This window comes from Physella acuta, unplaced genomic scaffold (assembly GCF_028476545.2).
Source record: "Physella acuta isolate Inbredline_101_S28 unplaced genomic scaffold, ASM2847654v3 ptg000792l, whole genome shotgun sequence".
In the NCBI taxonomy this organism is placed as follows: domain Eukaryota; kingdom Metazoa; phylum Mollusca; class Gastropoda; family Physidae; genus Physella; species Physella acuta.
The window spans coordinates 55689-69818 of NW_026732310.1; positions in this window are offsets into that span (position 1 = coordinate 55689).

Genomic DNA, 14130 nt, shown 5'->3' on the forward strand with positions numbered 1-14130 from the left:
ACTGGGCAGTGTGGTCTAGTATGTAGTACGCCCGCTAACTAAACTGATAGATCGGTACCCGACCTGGTGACCGTAGGTCATCCCACGACCAAGCTGTCCATCACGTTCAAAACCAGGTGGCAAGATGTCGTATTTAAAACTGGAGGCAAAAGCCGGACAGAAACCCTCGTGTCTAGCGTCTGTCTACGTAGCTGTGTGAAATGCTCGATTCTTGATAACGTTGCTGTTTGTTTCGCGCTAGCTATGTTCAGTTATCTAACGACACCCAAATATTACCTCTTAACTGACATGCTTCCAATATGTCAAAAACACTCATATTCATATATGTTACACTGTACTGAACTGTCTCTATGATACCGTTTACCTTGGAAATAGGAATGTTTATTCTTTTTTTCTCAGCCAGTTTCTTTTATTTTTACTATTACTATGACGTTTGAGTTAAATGATTGAATATATCCAGTGGTATATTTTTATTTAAATGATTTTTAATAAACCACTTTTAAGTTAAATAATTTATTAACATCTAGGTAGAGATACTCATTTTTTAAAAAATGCATTTAAAAATACTTATTAGAAAATTTTATAATTGTGCGCCTACGCAGAGTTATTTCCCTTTCGCCTTTTTTCTACGCTCTCGACGTGACCACTTTTTGCTTTCGTTTTCCATAGGCTTAGTTGTCCCCGTAATTTTTACACTAAAACCGTCATATCTAGAGAACCGTTTATCCTATAAACATAAATTTGGTATCATTTTGCAACATTTAGTCCCCGTAATACAACCCAGTCGTTATTTTGTCATTTTAATTATTTTTAAAAAATGTGTGCAACTAGCTACTCTACAGTAACTTAGTGATCGATAATTATTTGTTTACAAAACTTTGCAGATCAAGTTTTTCAATAACAATGCAAATTTAAACCCCATGACCTAACTTTTCTATTTTTAGCTTACAATGTATACAATAAATTTTATGGCGGCCTATCGAATAACAGGATGCCATTGTTTATGTCGCCATAACACGTGAAAACCAAATTGTTTTTGCTTTTTTTTTTAAATTTTTTATTTAGTTACCGAAAATATTAAAAACATCAGATACATCCAATCTTTAGTAAAGTCTGAAATAAACCAGACAGGCGGGATTTTATAACCATATTAATTGTAACTACGCAGTGCATGATTTTTAAATTAATTTATGGACCTCTCAAATACCTTTGAGACTTCCATTGCATGACAGTGTTGTGTAGGCCTAAGTGTACCCTACAATTCTAATAATTTACTTAATTTATGAGTGATTTAGGGCAGGTTTAAGTGTGTGTGGTTTTGATTAGAACTACTCTTAGTTTCAATAGGTCTTAGAGTAAAATCTACCTAATAAAATTGACCTAATATTCTAAGTTTTATATCTATAGTAGCGTGCCCGTCCCCGCGCTTTGCAGCGGGGGTTAAAATAAAGTCCCATGATAGCCCGGTGTAAATCGCACCCTGCCGGGGCGCGTTCGGACGCACCTGATTCAGTTAAGTGAACGACTATAATACTACTTCTTATCCGTATTCTATCACACTCTTTAAAACTGACGTATGCACCATAGCGCTACCGGGATGGCTTTCGTGAAAAATAAAATTATGTTGCCCATTCAAAAGTTTAATCCATAATAATAGTTTCGCTGTCTGTGTATCTATCTATCTGTCTGAACGCTTTTACTATAGAGAAAACACAAGCAGAGTAAAAACATTCATAGTAAAACAAAAAACGAAACGTTGCATGGAACATAAAGTAGGCAATTTTCTAATGCCGGGAGAGTACATTCACTAATATGACATCATTGATTCTCGAGTAAACATTGAATTAAAAAGCCAATTTTGTCTAATCTCATAAGTGGTTTGCGTGAAGAATTTTCGTTCATGTATCTCTTCGAGTAGGGGCAAAGCCACCCCCCTCTCGGTAGAACGTCTAATCCCCCCCCCCCCCCCTTCCACAAAAAAGCGAGAAAAAAACGTAATATATCAAACGCAATATAATTTATCTAAAAAATATATACTTTTACCAGTGTTTCTCCCCCGACCCGGAGACATTAATTCGTCCCTGCAAAAATACAAGTGCCCCACCCCCGGAAAAAAAAAGCCTGAAACGAACACTGAGTGAAATTTATCGGCCTAAACTAGGAAACAGGTCTATATTATAGAAGTAGGCTCTACCTTTAGTTTGTATAATCTACAAATGCGACCAGTGTTTCTTTCAGAGTTATTCCTCCCCGGAAAGGGGGGAGGGGTATTTGAAATTTTCGGGGGTGAGGGTGGACTAAATTTTTTGGAAGGGGGCGGACACTGGTAAAAATATGTTTTCTATAAAAATTATATTTCGTTGAATGGGGCGGTAGACGTGCTTTAGGTTGTGTGTGTGGGGGGTGACTTATGTCGTGTTTGAGATTAGGTGCAAGGTTTAGGTATATGACTTCGACTATATTTAGTATCAATATGCAGTAGATCAAGCTTAATTCCGGTTAAAATGTCGATTCTGGTCAGAAATCCGTTTTCAATGACATTTTTCGTTTCCGGTTAAATTTGAAGTTAAGGTGGGGATTTTGTTTTTGGTTTCGATTTAGAGAAAACGACAAGACTATTAACCTAGCGCCCGTTGTATCTCTCCCTCAACGGGCCATTTATCTCGTACATTATATTTATAAACCTAAATTTTATGTGGTTTATCGTATAGCTTTAACTGTACATCTTTTGTTATTTTTATTATGTTCCAACACTATTATCAATTTTCAATACGATACTCCTGACAGTTCTCCTAGTTCAAGAATACAATGAATTTAATTAAATCGACCGATAAACTAGATTTATGGCAATTTAAGGCAAGCCGGGGAACAGTAGACCAAATGAATGTTAATTAGTTAAAAAACAAAACAAGTATGCAAGCACGGTAAATAATTGAGTGGGAGTTCAGAGGTTTTTTACAAGTCACTATTCCGTAACAGTTTTTTTATTTTGGTGCCACACAATTGATGTCGAAAACAGCTAAATCGGTGTGTTGTTAAGGGGGGTCATCCATAAATGACGTCACGCTTTTTGTGACGATTTTTACCTCCCTCCCTCCGTCACACATCGTCACAAAAAGCCAGACTCCCCCCTAAAATGACGTCACACCAGAGGCGTAGCGACCCTTCCCGGCGCCCGGGGACAAACTTTCGATTTGACGCCCCCCCCCCCCCCCCCCCTCGGGAACAACTTTTCAATTTTCAATATGCACCCCCCCCCTCAAACTTTCAATTTTCCCCCTTCTTCATACTTTCAATTTGTTTTTCCAACACATCTTAGACATACGTACCCCCCTGCCCCTCCCCCCCCCCCGTCGCTGCGCCTCTGCGTCACACCTCAGCCTACAACCCCCCATCAAAATTGCATTTGAATTTTTTTTTAAAACATCGATATTTTTCAAAAATCATGTCTGAACTCTGTCAAAATAGAGTATTTTAATCAATTCCTATTGCAATTTATTAAAACAGTTTTATACAACGCGAAATAACGTATAAAATTCGTTTTCTAACATTACTTATTTTTAATGCAAAAGTGTGACGTCGCACCATCTGAACCTCCCCCTCATCACACACCGTCACAAAATTACGGACCCACCCCCTACGAGTGTGACGTCATTTATGGGCGACCCCTAAGTCTTGTACTCGTAACTCATACACTTTAATTTTCGTAACTTTAAATTTAAATGCATATAATTACACATTTCAGCTTAAATTAGCTTTTTTAATTATTTTGTCTACAACTTTTGGCGTCCCTTATACCCGCCCTCCCTTAGCTACGTCGCTGTGGGTGTTGTCTCGCTGGTCCTCACTCACACTACTGGACATTGGGCCTACCTAGTTGACGAGAAATTTTCCATCAGTATTGTTGACACGGGTAAAGAATCCCCCCTTCCCCCCACTTAGATTTTGAAATAAAAGCAATAGAAAAAAAGCGCATTAAGAAGGGTTCAGTGAATGCGCATATAAAAAAATTGGCATGGTTCGGTACCTCCAAAAAGATTAAGACCCACGGTAGACCCACGGTGGTTAAACCCTAACCTTAGTCTAAATAAGAAACTAATAAAAATAAAACAAAACTTATAGAATTTATTTTACAAAAAAAGGTGGAACCAAAATTTTAATGAAAAGGTATAGATCTAGATAAACTACACATACAAAACATGCGGCTCTTTTGGTGTCAAGGTGCGGCTCTTCAGCTCCATGCACAAATATTAATAATTATATTATTTTATTTTTAAAACTCATGAAAATATTAGTCTGCAACATCTCGGTAATGAACGATATAATAATACATATAAATAATAAACACTCGCAATTATATTAGAATATTTAGTTACTCCATTTTTCAATGTAGGCTACTTCCTTGTTGTATAAAACTGAGTTATTTAAATGTAAACAATGCCTGTGCTTGGATCATATTTATCGGGGCGCGGGTTTACCTACACTACCGCCCAGCACGCCATAATATAATCACTCAACGCCTAAGCGTCGGTGACGGTAAGCGGCGCTCTCGTGAACCTGATTGTAGTGTGCTCCTTAAAACTAAGGTAGGCGCGTAGTGCTCGCGGAATAGCCCTGGGCTCCAAATTGACCCTGCAGAGACGCTGGAGGACGCGCCTGATTTGATTTAGTGAGTGACCCATTGTATTGTAAATGAATGTAGGCGCCATGGTGCTCACGGGTAAGATCGGGGCGCCAAATCGCTCCCTGTCGGCGCGCCTAAGGGCGAGCCTGATTCAATTGAGTCAACAATCATTGTTGCCCATCGTGTCTTTAGTGTATATAGTGTTTTTTTAAACGAACGTAGACGCCATAGTGCTCATATGTGAGCCCGGAGCTCTTTGGGTCTCACAATAGACGAGGTGCTGGCGGCTGCGCCTATTGCAGTTTTGCCGCTGAATATAGTAGTACCCCTTACCCGCTATGCAGGACGCCCGATTAAAGGATGCCAAGTGCTAACATACCCGCTCTGGAACTCTGGGAGCCAAACCGTGTATCGACAAAATCGCACCCTCCCGGGCGCTACCCATAAGAAATTTTTTTTCGCAGTAATCTTCTTGGGAGTATTCTCATTTACTCTCCAAAGTTTCATGGCACTGGGATGAACGGTGTCGAACCGCAACCGATTTTTTTTATATACCGAACCCTCTCAAGGCGCCGCCCTTGCGAAATAAAATAATCATTTAAAAAGTTTTTAAAAACCCACGTTTTCTGATTGAACTAAAAAGTAGAAAATAAATGCTATACATCACAATAATGCAAGCGATCACTCTACTATAAGCGATGAAAAACGTGGGGCGCCGAAGTAAAAGTTATATTACTATTGATTAGATAATACTATTGACTTTTATTAGGGAGCTTGTGGAGAGTCAACAGTATTAGAAACTGTAAGAAAATCACGGCGCCCCACGTTTTTGATCGCTTATAGTAGAGTGATCGCTTGCATTATTGTGATGTATAGCATTTATTTTCTACTTTTTAGTTCAATCAGAAAACGTGGGTTTTTAAAAACTTTTTTAATGATTATTATTTTCTACTTTTTAGTCTTTGTCTGTTTGTTTGCATTAAAATCTTGCTATCGATTTTATCTTTTCACTTTTTTTTTGGGTAAACGAAGATAACTCGTAAAAAGACAACTCGTAAAAAACACGTTGTGTGAATACGTTACTGACTAGAACACATATATTTGAACCCGTGTCGAGTGGGATAGCAATCGTGTGCCCAACCACTCGACCATATCTTCTCCCCCATACTAGCCACCAGTTGTTATGTTTGTTTGTACACAAATTACAGTTACTGGGTTATGTCCCTTTTCCCCCACGTTTTTACTACAACGAGCCGACCCGCGGCGTATCATACGCCGCTATTTAGTTGATTTATTTTCTACTTTTCAGTAATTCATAATTTGTGAATTCGACAGTACCAATGCTGCCACTGAAAATATTTGCTTTAAAACACTAACCCCCCTCCTTTCCCCTAACCCCGACCCTACACCCCCCCCCCCCCCCGTGAAAGCAGCCTCCTCTTAGTTACCTCCTGTAAGTTTAAAGTCGGTTCAAACTAAATTATCTGCCCCTAATAGCCGTCACTAAACCTGGCTGTACGGTTTGTAAACATTAACGTGACCACAGCTCAGCAGACCATGTGGGGGTGAGGTAGGGTGGTAGTGATAGTGATAGAGAGAAAGAGAGGGGACTGTAAGGAGGCGCTTGCAGCTTGTTTTCTAATGGCTCGCAGAGGAGAATTATATATACGAGCCGACCCTCTGCGTATCATACGCCGCTATTTAGTTGTTTTTTTTCTACTTTTCAGTAATTTATAATTTGTGAATTCGACAGTACCAATGCTGCCATTGAAAATATTTGCTTAAAAACACTAACCCCCCCCCCCCCCCCCCCCCCCGCCACGTGAAAGCAGCCTCCTGTTAGTTACCTCCTCTAAGTTTAAAATCGTTTCAAACTAAATTATCTGCCCCTTATAGCCGTCACCAAACCCGTCTCTATGATTGTAAAATGTAAACAGACAGAACACCGCTCACCAGATCATGTGGGGGTGGTAGTGATAGAGAGAAAGAGAGGGGACTGCAAGGAGGCGCTTGCAGCTTGTTTTCTAACTGATCCCAGAAGAGAATTATATATATAGATAGATTATATAGCTGTCTAAAATGCTCAATAAAATGTTTCCATGGATCAATTTAGTAATAATAACAATTGAATATTCTAATGTCATCCAAAACAAAGCTTCCCTGAAAATTTCAGCGCGCTAGCTAACTGGGAAGTGCCAGAAATTTCGATCGCAAGATTTGATTGGAAAGACAAACAGAGACGAAAGCAAGTTAAAGAAAACGTGGAAAAAAACATGTTTCTCGCAGAAACTATCCCTGGAGTGTTCTAATCTACTCCTCAAAGTTTTATGACGATCGGATGAACGGTGTACATTCGCAATCGACATTTAATTTTATAAAACGAATCGCTCCCTGCCGGGGCGCCACCCCTGCGATTTTGAAATACTCCTCAGGAGTATTCTCAACAAATTCTTAAAGTTTCATGGCGATCGGATGAAAGGTGTAGTAATGAATAAAAGACAAGCAGGCACACACACACACACACACACACACACACATATATATATATATATATATATATATATATATATATATATATATATATATATATATATATATATATATATACCTAATCCTAATCACAGATTATAATATTGAAATTAAAATGTTAGCGGCTCTTTAAAAGTTGGGACATTTGGTAAATTGTAACTTTTGGCTCTTCTGTCTTCTTGCCGACCCCTGGGACAAACCACTGCTTTAGAGTTTAGTTTGTAGAAGGTGCAAGCTTGTTCGGTCTACTTTTGGTCGTGTCTAAAACGGGTTTTGATAATAGCGTATTACAGTTTTAAATTATTAGTTAGGTTGAAAAAAGTAACGAAGCAGTAGCTATCGTTGTGTTGTATTATTTATTTTTTACATCGTTTAGTCGGTCTATATGAAATTTGCAGTAGTAGGACTTGTTATGAAACGGGCAATCAAAAAAAGATCTATTCGGTAGGCTACAACATACTAATTTTTTTAGCTCTTAAAATTTCGGCATTCCACCCACACGCCCCGACCGTATGCTATTTTACGTATCGGATAGCGATTCAAGAATCCGTCTTAATTATTTCCCTTTAATACAGCGACCCAAGCAAGATGTTATGCAATCAAGTAAAAGTATCCGATTTCTCACTTTGAAGTTGAGAGAATCGTAAGAATCCTACAAAGAACTAGATCTAGTCGCGTCATTTTGTAACTAAACTGGCTTGTTAAATCGTACATTGCGCGTTAACACGATTGGTTTATATTCTAAGTGTTAAACGATTTATCTAATCACCGTTCCAGTGTACATCTTCCCCATTTACCTTTTACTGTTACACTATACTCTTGAATATGATTGGTTTCTTTTCTAAGTGTTCAAAGAGTTATCTACTCACTTATCCAGTACAAATCATTGCAATTTTTTTGGCGAAAAAGTGACCCCCCCCCCCAAATCTTGGACAAAGTTGGTAGGGCGAGTTTAACGTAACTATTTTTAAAATGTTACACAATCGTACGATACGCGTAGTAAAATTATTTTCTTTTCTAAGTGACAGGCAGTGGTTCCCAAACTTATTCGAGTCGCGATCCCCTTTTATAAAAATTAAGTTACTAGCGACCCTTCACTGAAACTATGTTGATGTTTAATATATCTGCTAGGTATGCTATTCTGTCCAACCACTCTTTGTCGTATATCAAAATGTCTTGTTTCTCTTGCACTTCCAAGAACAACTTGACTCGATCTTTCCATTCAAAAACACGATTCCCATTTCTTTTGACAGCCAGCGTACTGTAGTAGAGAAAACCAGAATCTCGTGATTTTTATTCATGAATTTGCACAGTTCTTTACAGACATGTGTTTAAGTCTGCAGATTTAATACAATTTACAATTTTTATTAGCAGTGGAGTCGGCATACCGATGAATCATGCAGTGGATTCACCTTGGTTAGGGAGCTAAATCTTTTACTTTCTTTTGACCCGAACATAGATGGCGTACCATCCGTACAAACCCATAGCCGTTTTCCAATTTTAATAATCCAGTTTTAAAAAAAACGTATTTATTTTCTCCACGATATCTTCACAAAATAGCAACTTTTCTTTGCTATAACCTGAATTAATATATTTCACAGAGAGAAGCAACTGCGAACACAAACTCACGTCTGCAGAGTTTCTTCCAGGCATCTCTTCGGGTGGGGAGCTCCGCCCCCCCCCCCCCCGAACGAGATGGAATTTATATAGTAAACATACACTTTTACTAGTGCCCCCCCCCCCCCCCCCCCCTCCTCGGAGAAAAAAGTCTGGAAGAAACACTGCACGCTGTTATTCATTAACTTGAAAAGTAAACAATAGTGTTCGTTTCATTTCATTCAAAATTTGTTCTTTAACATCTACAAACATGTATGCTATAAGCCGCTGAATAGTATTACCAGACACCGATATTTGTTGCATTTTTACTGCACTGGAATCCCCAAGAATAAATTTCACCAGGCAATGTTTGATGAGATTTTCTCCTATTATTTGAAAGGTTTTTTTTTTTTGCTTGGTGATTTCTAATTCGATTTCATATTATTATTATTATGGTTGCACTAATGATGTGTATCCTTGGTGAAAACTTCCTGTCTGATCAAGTTTTTGACGTTTGCATCTAGCTTCTTGACGACGAAAGAACCCCAATTTTTTTTGGTGTGTTCCGAATGAATCGTCTCAAAAGTTTTATAGACTCACGACGAGAAGAACTTTGCACAGCACGCATTGTTTCTTCTCTATTCTATTTCCAGTGATGTTAGTAAAGAAGAATTTCAGATGTTCTTCGAAATATTTTTTTTTTCATTGCCAGGGTTTAGTCAATCAGTTGGCGACCCCCCCCCCCCCCTTCCAGAAAGCGCTTTGCGACACCCTTGGGGGTCGCGACCCAAAGTTAGGGAATCCATGTGATAGGGCTTACCTACTCCCCAATCTATTGTATTCCTTGGAATTTTAGTTTGCGAAAAAGTGCCCCCCCCCCCCCTGCACCATCTTTTTAACGGTTACACAACCGTTTATCAACTCACTCACCATCTAGTGTAAATTCTTCAGATTTTTTAGAAAACATTTGAATGGGTATGAAAAGGCTTGTAGGCATTACATTTCTTAACGTAAGCCCTGCTGGGGGGGGGGGGGGGGGGGAAGGGGGGGACTATCTACCCTAGGCTTAACTAATAACTGTCAGGTCAGTGCAACCGTGGTAGACCCACGGTGGTTAAACCCTAACCTTAGTCTAAATAAGAAACTACTAAAAATAAAACAAAAACTTAAACAATTTATAGAATTTATTTTACAAAAAAAGGTTGAACCAAAATTTTAATGAAAAGGTATAGATCTAGATAAACTACACATACAAAACAAAATAAAACACCCAAATTCGGACTACAGTCCAGGCTTAATATGAATAATAGGACAAAGTTTAACAAATCGATGGTGCGACGCAGACTTCAGAAGTTCCGGATGGTCCAGGCTCAGACACACAGACAACCTCCCTTTATCCCCTCGACATCCATAAGTGTCCAGCAACATCTGCCGGGGACGGACTTCCGCACACCTTGCACACGACACGTAAACAAATAGTCCCTAATTCACAGATAACAAACAACACGCCACGAAACATAAGACAGAATTAGGTAATCTATCGTTTTAGGTACGTAAATTCGCCCGCGGGTAGTAATGTACGAAAAAGTTACCTCATCGTCAAAGCTTTAATAGAAGTATATTGTGATATATTTGTGTCAAATATTATAGATAAATGAATAATATAAACATAAATCAATGGCTAAAGTAAATATATTAATCTAGATCTAAGCAAGAACTTAACTTTAAACAGCAGTGTTTGTGAGTAGGATTTGCTATATAAAAAGCGGCCATCTGAAAGTTAGGCTTCCCCTGAATCTTGCGCGTTAGAGTGGCTTCCCCTGAATCTTGCGCTTTAAGTTTACAGTAAAAACAACAAGATGGCTGCTATAGTAAATGAGCATGGTTGCATCTGTTGGAAACATCGCTAGTCTTCATTTATTACTGAAAAGTTTTAATTCAATTTTTTAAAAACAGGTAGATCTACATAAATGAACCAAGGGAACAATTTTGTATTTTTCAAAACACAAATCCTCAAAATGTTAAATAATTATTAAAATTTAATGAGTCACCTGTTTTTCACATTACTAGTCGCGGGCGATTTTACGTACCTAAAACGATAGATTACCCAGAATTATACAAAAAGACACTTAATACAAACATTTACAACAATATAAACAAAATATATACAAACTAGCCGTAGACAGCGACGTGAACATTTATACAGCGGCGCCATGATACAGGACTACATAACTAAAAAGCACGAACAGTTTACGACATGAAACTAAACGATACATTCGCCTTTTTAGTTACAGATAAAATGATAATAACAACACTCCAGCCGCTCACATGAACTTAGACTTCGAGTCCAAAGAAATAGTTGTATACATTATACTATTTACTGAACATTACACATTATTTACTATTTATTTTTATAACTATAAAAATATATAACGGAATTTTTAAACGAAATTATTATATAAGGCAATGAATCTGTTTAAACATGGCCTTTAATGCAAAAGTGCGTGGGTGAAAAGTTAAACCCCCCACCATTTGTGACCTATTTCTTAGGCTAGACAGAATATTTAAAAGCACACCATAAACATTTCTTATCCACCGTTGAGGTTAGGTTAAAGGTACCACAATAAAGACTTTTTATGCAAAATTTCAGTGACATGTCCCAATATTAACACCCTCTCCATTAAAATCATAATGCACAATTTCATTTCCCCTTTTTCTAACATTTTTTTGGTAGAGGGACATTTTAACGGGGCTTATCTAGACAAGATCCCAATTAAGTAATACGTTATGATTGTTTTTCTTTTGGTAGTATGTGAATGGTGAATGTTATATTTCACGTGCAAAAGTTACTGCTAAGCCAACCTACCGCCACCTCTCCTTTTGCAAGCGCTCTCAAAACTCGACTTTACTCCCCCCCCCCCCTCCATATACCGCATGAACGTTATAATGGATGTCCCAACGGGATCGGGCTAGAGTTAGGGTCAAAGTACAGCTTAAAAACCAATGTCTATGGATATCAGAAAAAACCTGTCATATCTGGGGGAAATCGCTAAAGCTGTCAAAGCTGACCAGTCACATTTCCCTCTATAATCGTTGTAATTTATGGGAAAAACAGAAAGTAATTTCAAAAAGATTTTAATGGAACTTTCTGTACAAATGGTAAAAAAAATTCCATACACCTCGATAAATGGCTAGGCCGTATGGGAAAACAGTCGGTCATACTCGAGGCCATCGTCGAGAGCTAAAAACTGACCGCGAGTGAAATTCTCCTTATTCAAAAGAGCTATATATCGGAAAAGGTTTCTTCTCTACGACCCTTCCCCCCTCTCTTTCCCCATCATATTTTGTGAGGTAGTAGACCGATACCCTGGTATAAGAAAAAAATGGTATCTACATACTGTCTTATATTGTCCTGTTTCCTGTACAGTCAAAATGTAGTTTGCTTTATTAGTGCTTTGTTAAGGCATTGATAATATAACAGGGCCTTTTATGATAATGGTATCGTTCATAATATTCTATTTTTCACAGCCATAATTTTAATTATGCGTTATCAAAATTACTAATTTTAGCCATTATTTTTCTCTTTCTTTAGTGACTGTTCATTGCAAACTATAAATTCGGTTGAGCAACTACAAATATATAACTTGCAGTTCGGAGATGATAATTTGGAGGTACGACACCCAAATGCTATAGCAGTAAATAATATTACTGGTCATTTGGTTGTTGTAGACACAACCTGGAACAAGGCTGTGCTTTATAAAACACCATCCAAACCTTACAGTTACAAAAAATTTGATCATCCAATTGTCGATGTTTCATTTTATCCTATGACATCCAGTGATCAGACTGAACAGTTTTGTGCTATGGGTCGGCGTGCTGATGTTAAGGGAATAATGGTTTATACAGCAACCTTCAATGCTGACCCTAAAGATTTCCATTGCGTTTACCAGAAAAACCTGCGAGACGTCAGTGGTATTTTTGTACTTGAACCAAATATTTTGTTCATTTCTTTGCCTTTTGCAAACTCAGTGATTAGAAGCATCAATGATAGTCAGTTTATTGATCTAGCCACTAGGTCTCACCATGGACTGTTTTATCCAACTCATATAGTGTGTACAGCCGTTGGAGAAATCGTTGTTGCAGATACTGGTAATCACAGAATTGCTGTTTTTTATGGACCTGAATTCATGGGCTTTGACTTTTATGGTGAATTTGGAAGTGAATATGGCCAATTCTTTTACCCATTAGGTATTGCAGCTGATTCTCATCGACATCTCTATATATGTGATTCAAATAACTACAGAGTACAGGTGTTTGATTCTAGCTTCAAGTTTGAAAGTTGTCCTATCAATCGTACCTTTCTGATGTCGAAATCTGTTTCTCAGGATGTTAAACCTGTAGATTGTGCAGTAAACAATAATCAAAATTTGGTTATTCTATTTAGAGGAAGAGGATTCATTTCCATTAAGGTACTTTTTAAAAATGATTTATCTTATTCCTAGTTAATGTTTAAAAAAATATCACGACTTTATGAAAATTGTAAGGTAAGAAAGGTGTCACATTGATTTTCTGTCTTATTTCCAATTTTTATTTATGATTAATATGAATGGGTTAATTAATATAATGATATAAACCCACAGGTATTCAGTTACTTTGACCCCCTATATTGCCACACAAATGAAGATACAGTGAATATGTCAATCAGAGGACAACATTCTTGTTGGAAGTGTTTGTTTTGCTGCAAATGTGCGGATAAACTTACAGAAAGGCAAAGTGAATATGCAGTGTTGAACTAACTTCTTTTCCATCTATCTTCTTAATCATAATTTATGATTAGTTAAAATTTGATTTGATGAACCTGCAATCCACTTTTAGATTAAACTGCTAACTACTGTCCATTTATATTGTCAAAGTTCATTTTTAAATGCTTTTAAAAGTTAATTTTGCACTAGTATTTTAAAAATGTATTATTCAGCTATTGTAATTTTAAAAATTAAAGTACACAAAAGGTAGAAAGACAAACCATTAATAGTAAAGGGAGGGAAAAATGCACCTGGGTTAAATAGTCATACCATAATTACGTCTGTAGGCATCTCTGGAGGGGGTCGCACCTCACCGCATGATACCATTTAGGGGGCAGATACCAATGCAAAAATTGGAGAGGGAGGATAGAGGGTGACATTAATTATGACGTAAGTTGGTTAACAATACTACATCCAGCTGTATTAATAACCTGTAGACAAAACATCGATACTATTAACAGCTATCACACAGGGTAAGGGGGTTAACAGAAGTTATGTTGAGTATTTTTACCAACCGAAACGTCAGCCAACGACAGGGGTGGGGTGACATTAAATTGTTTACAATGGATTTTCCACTAG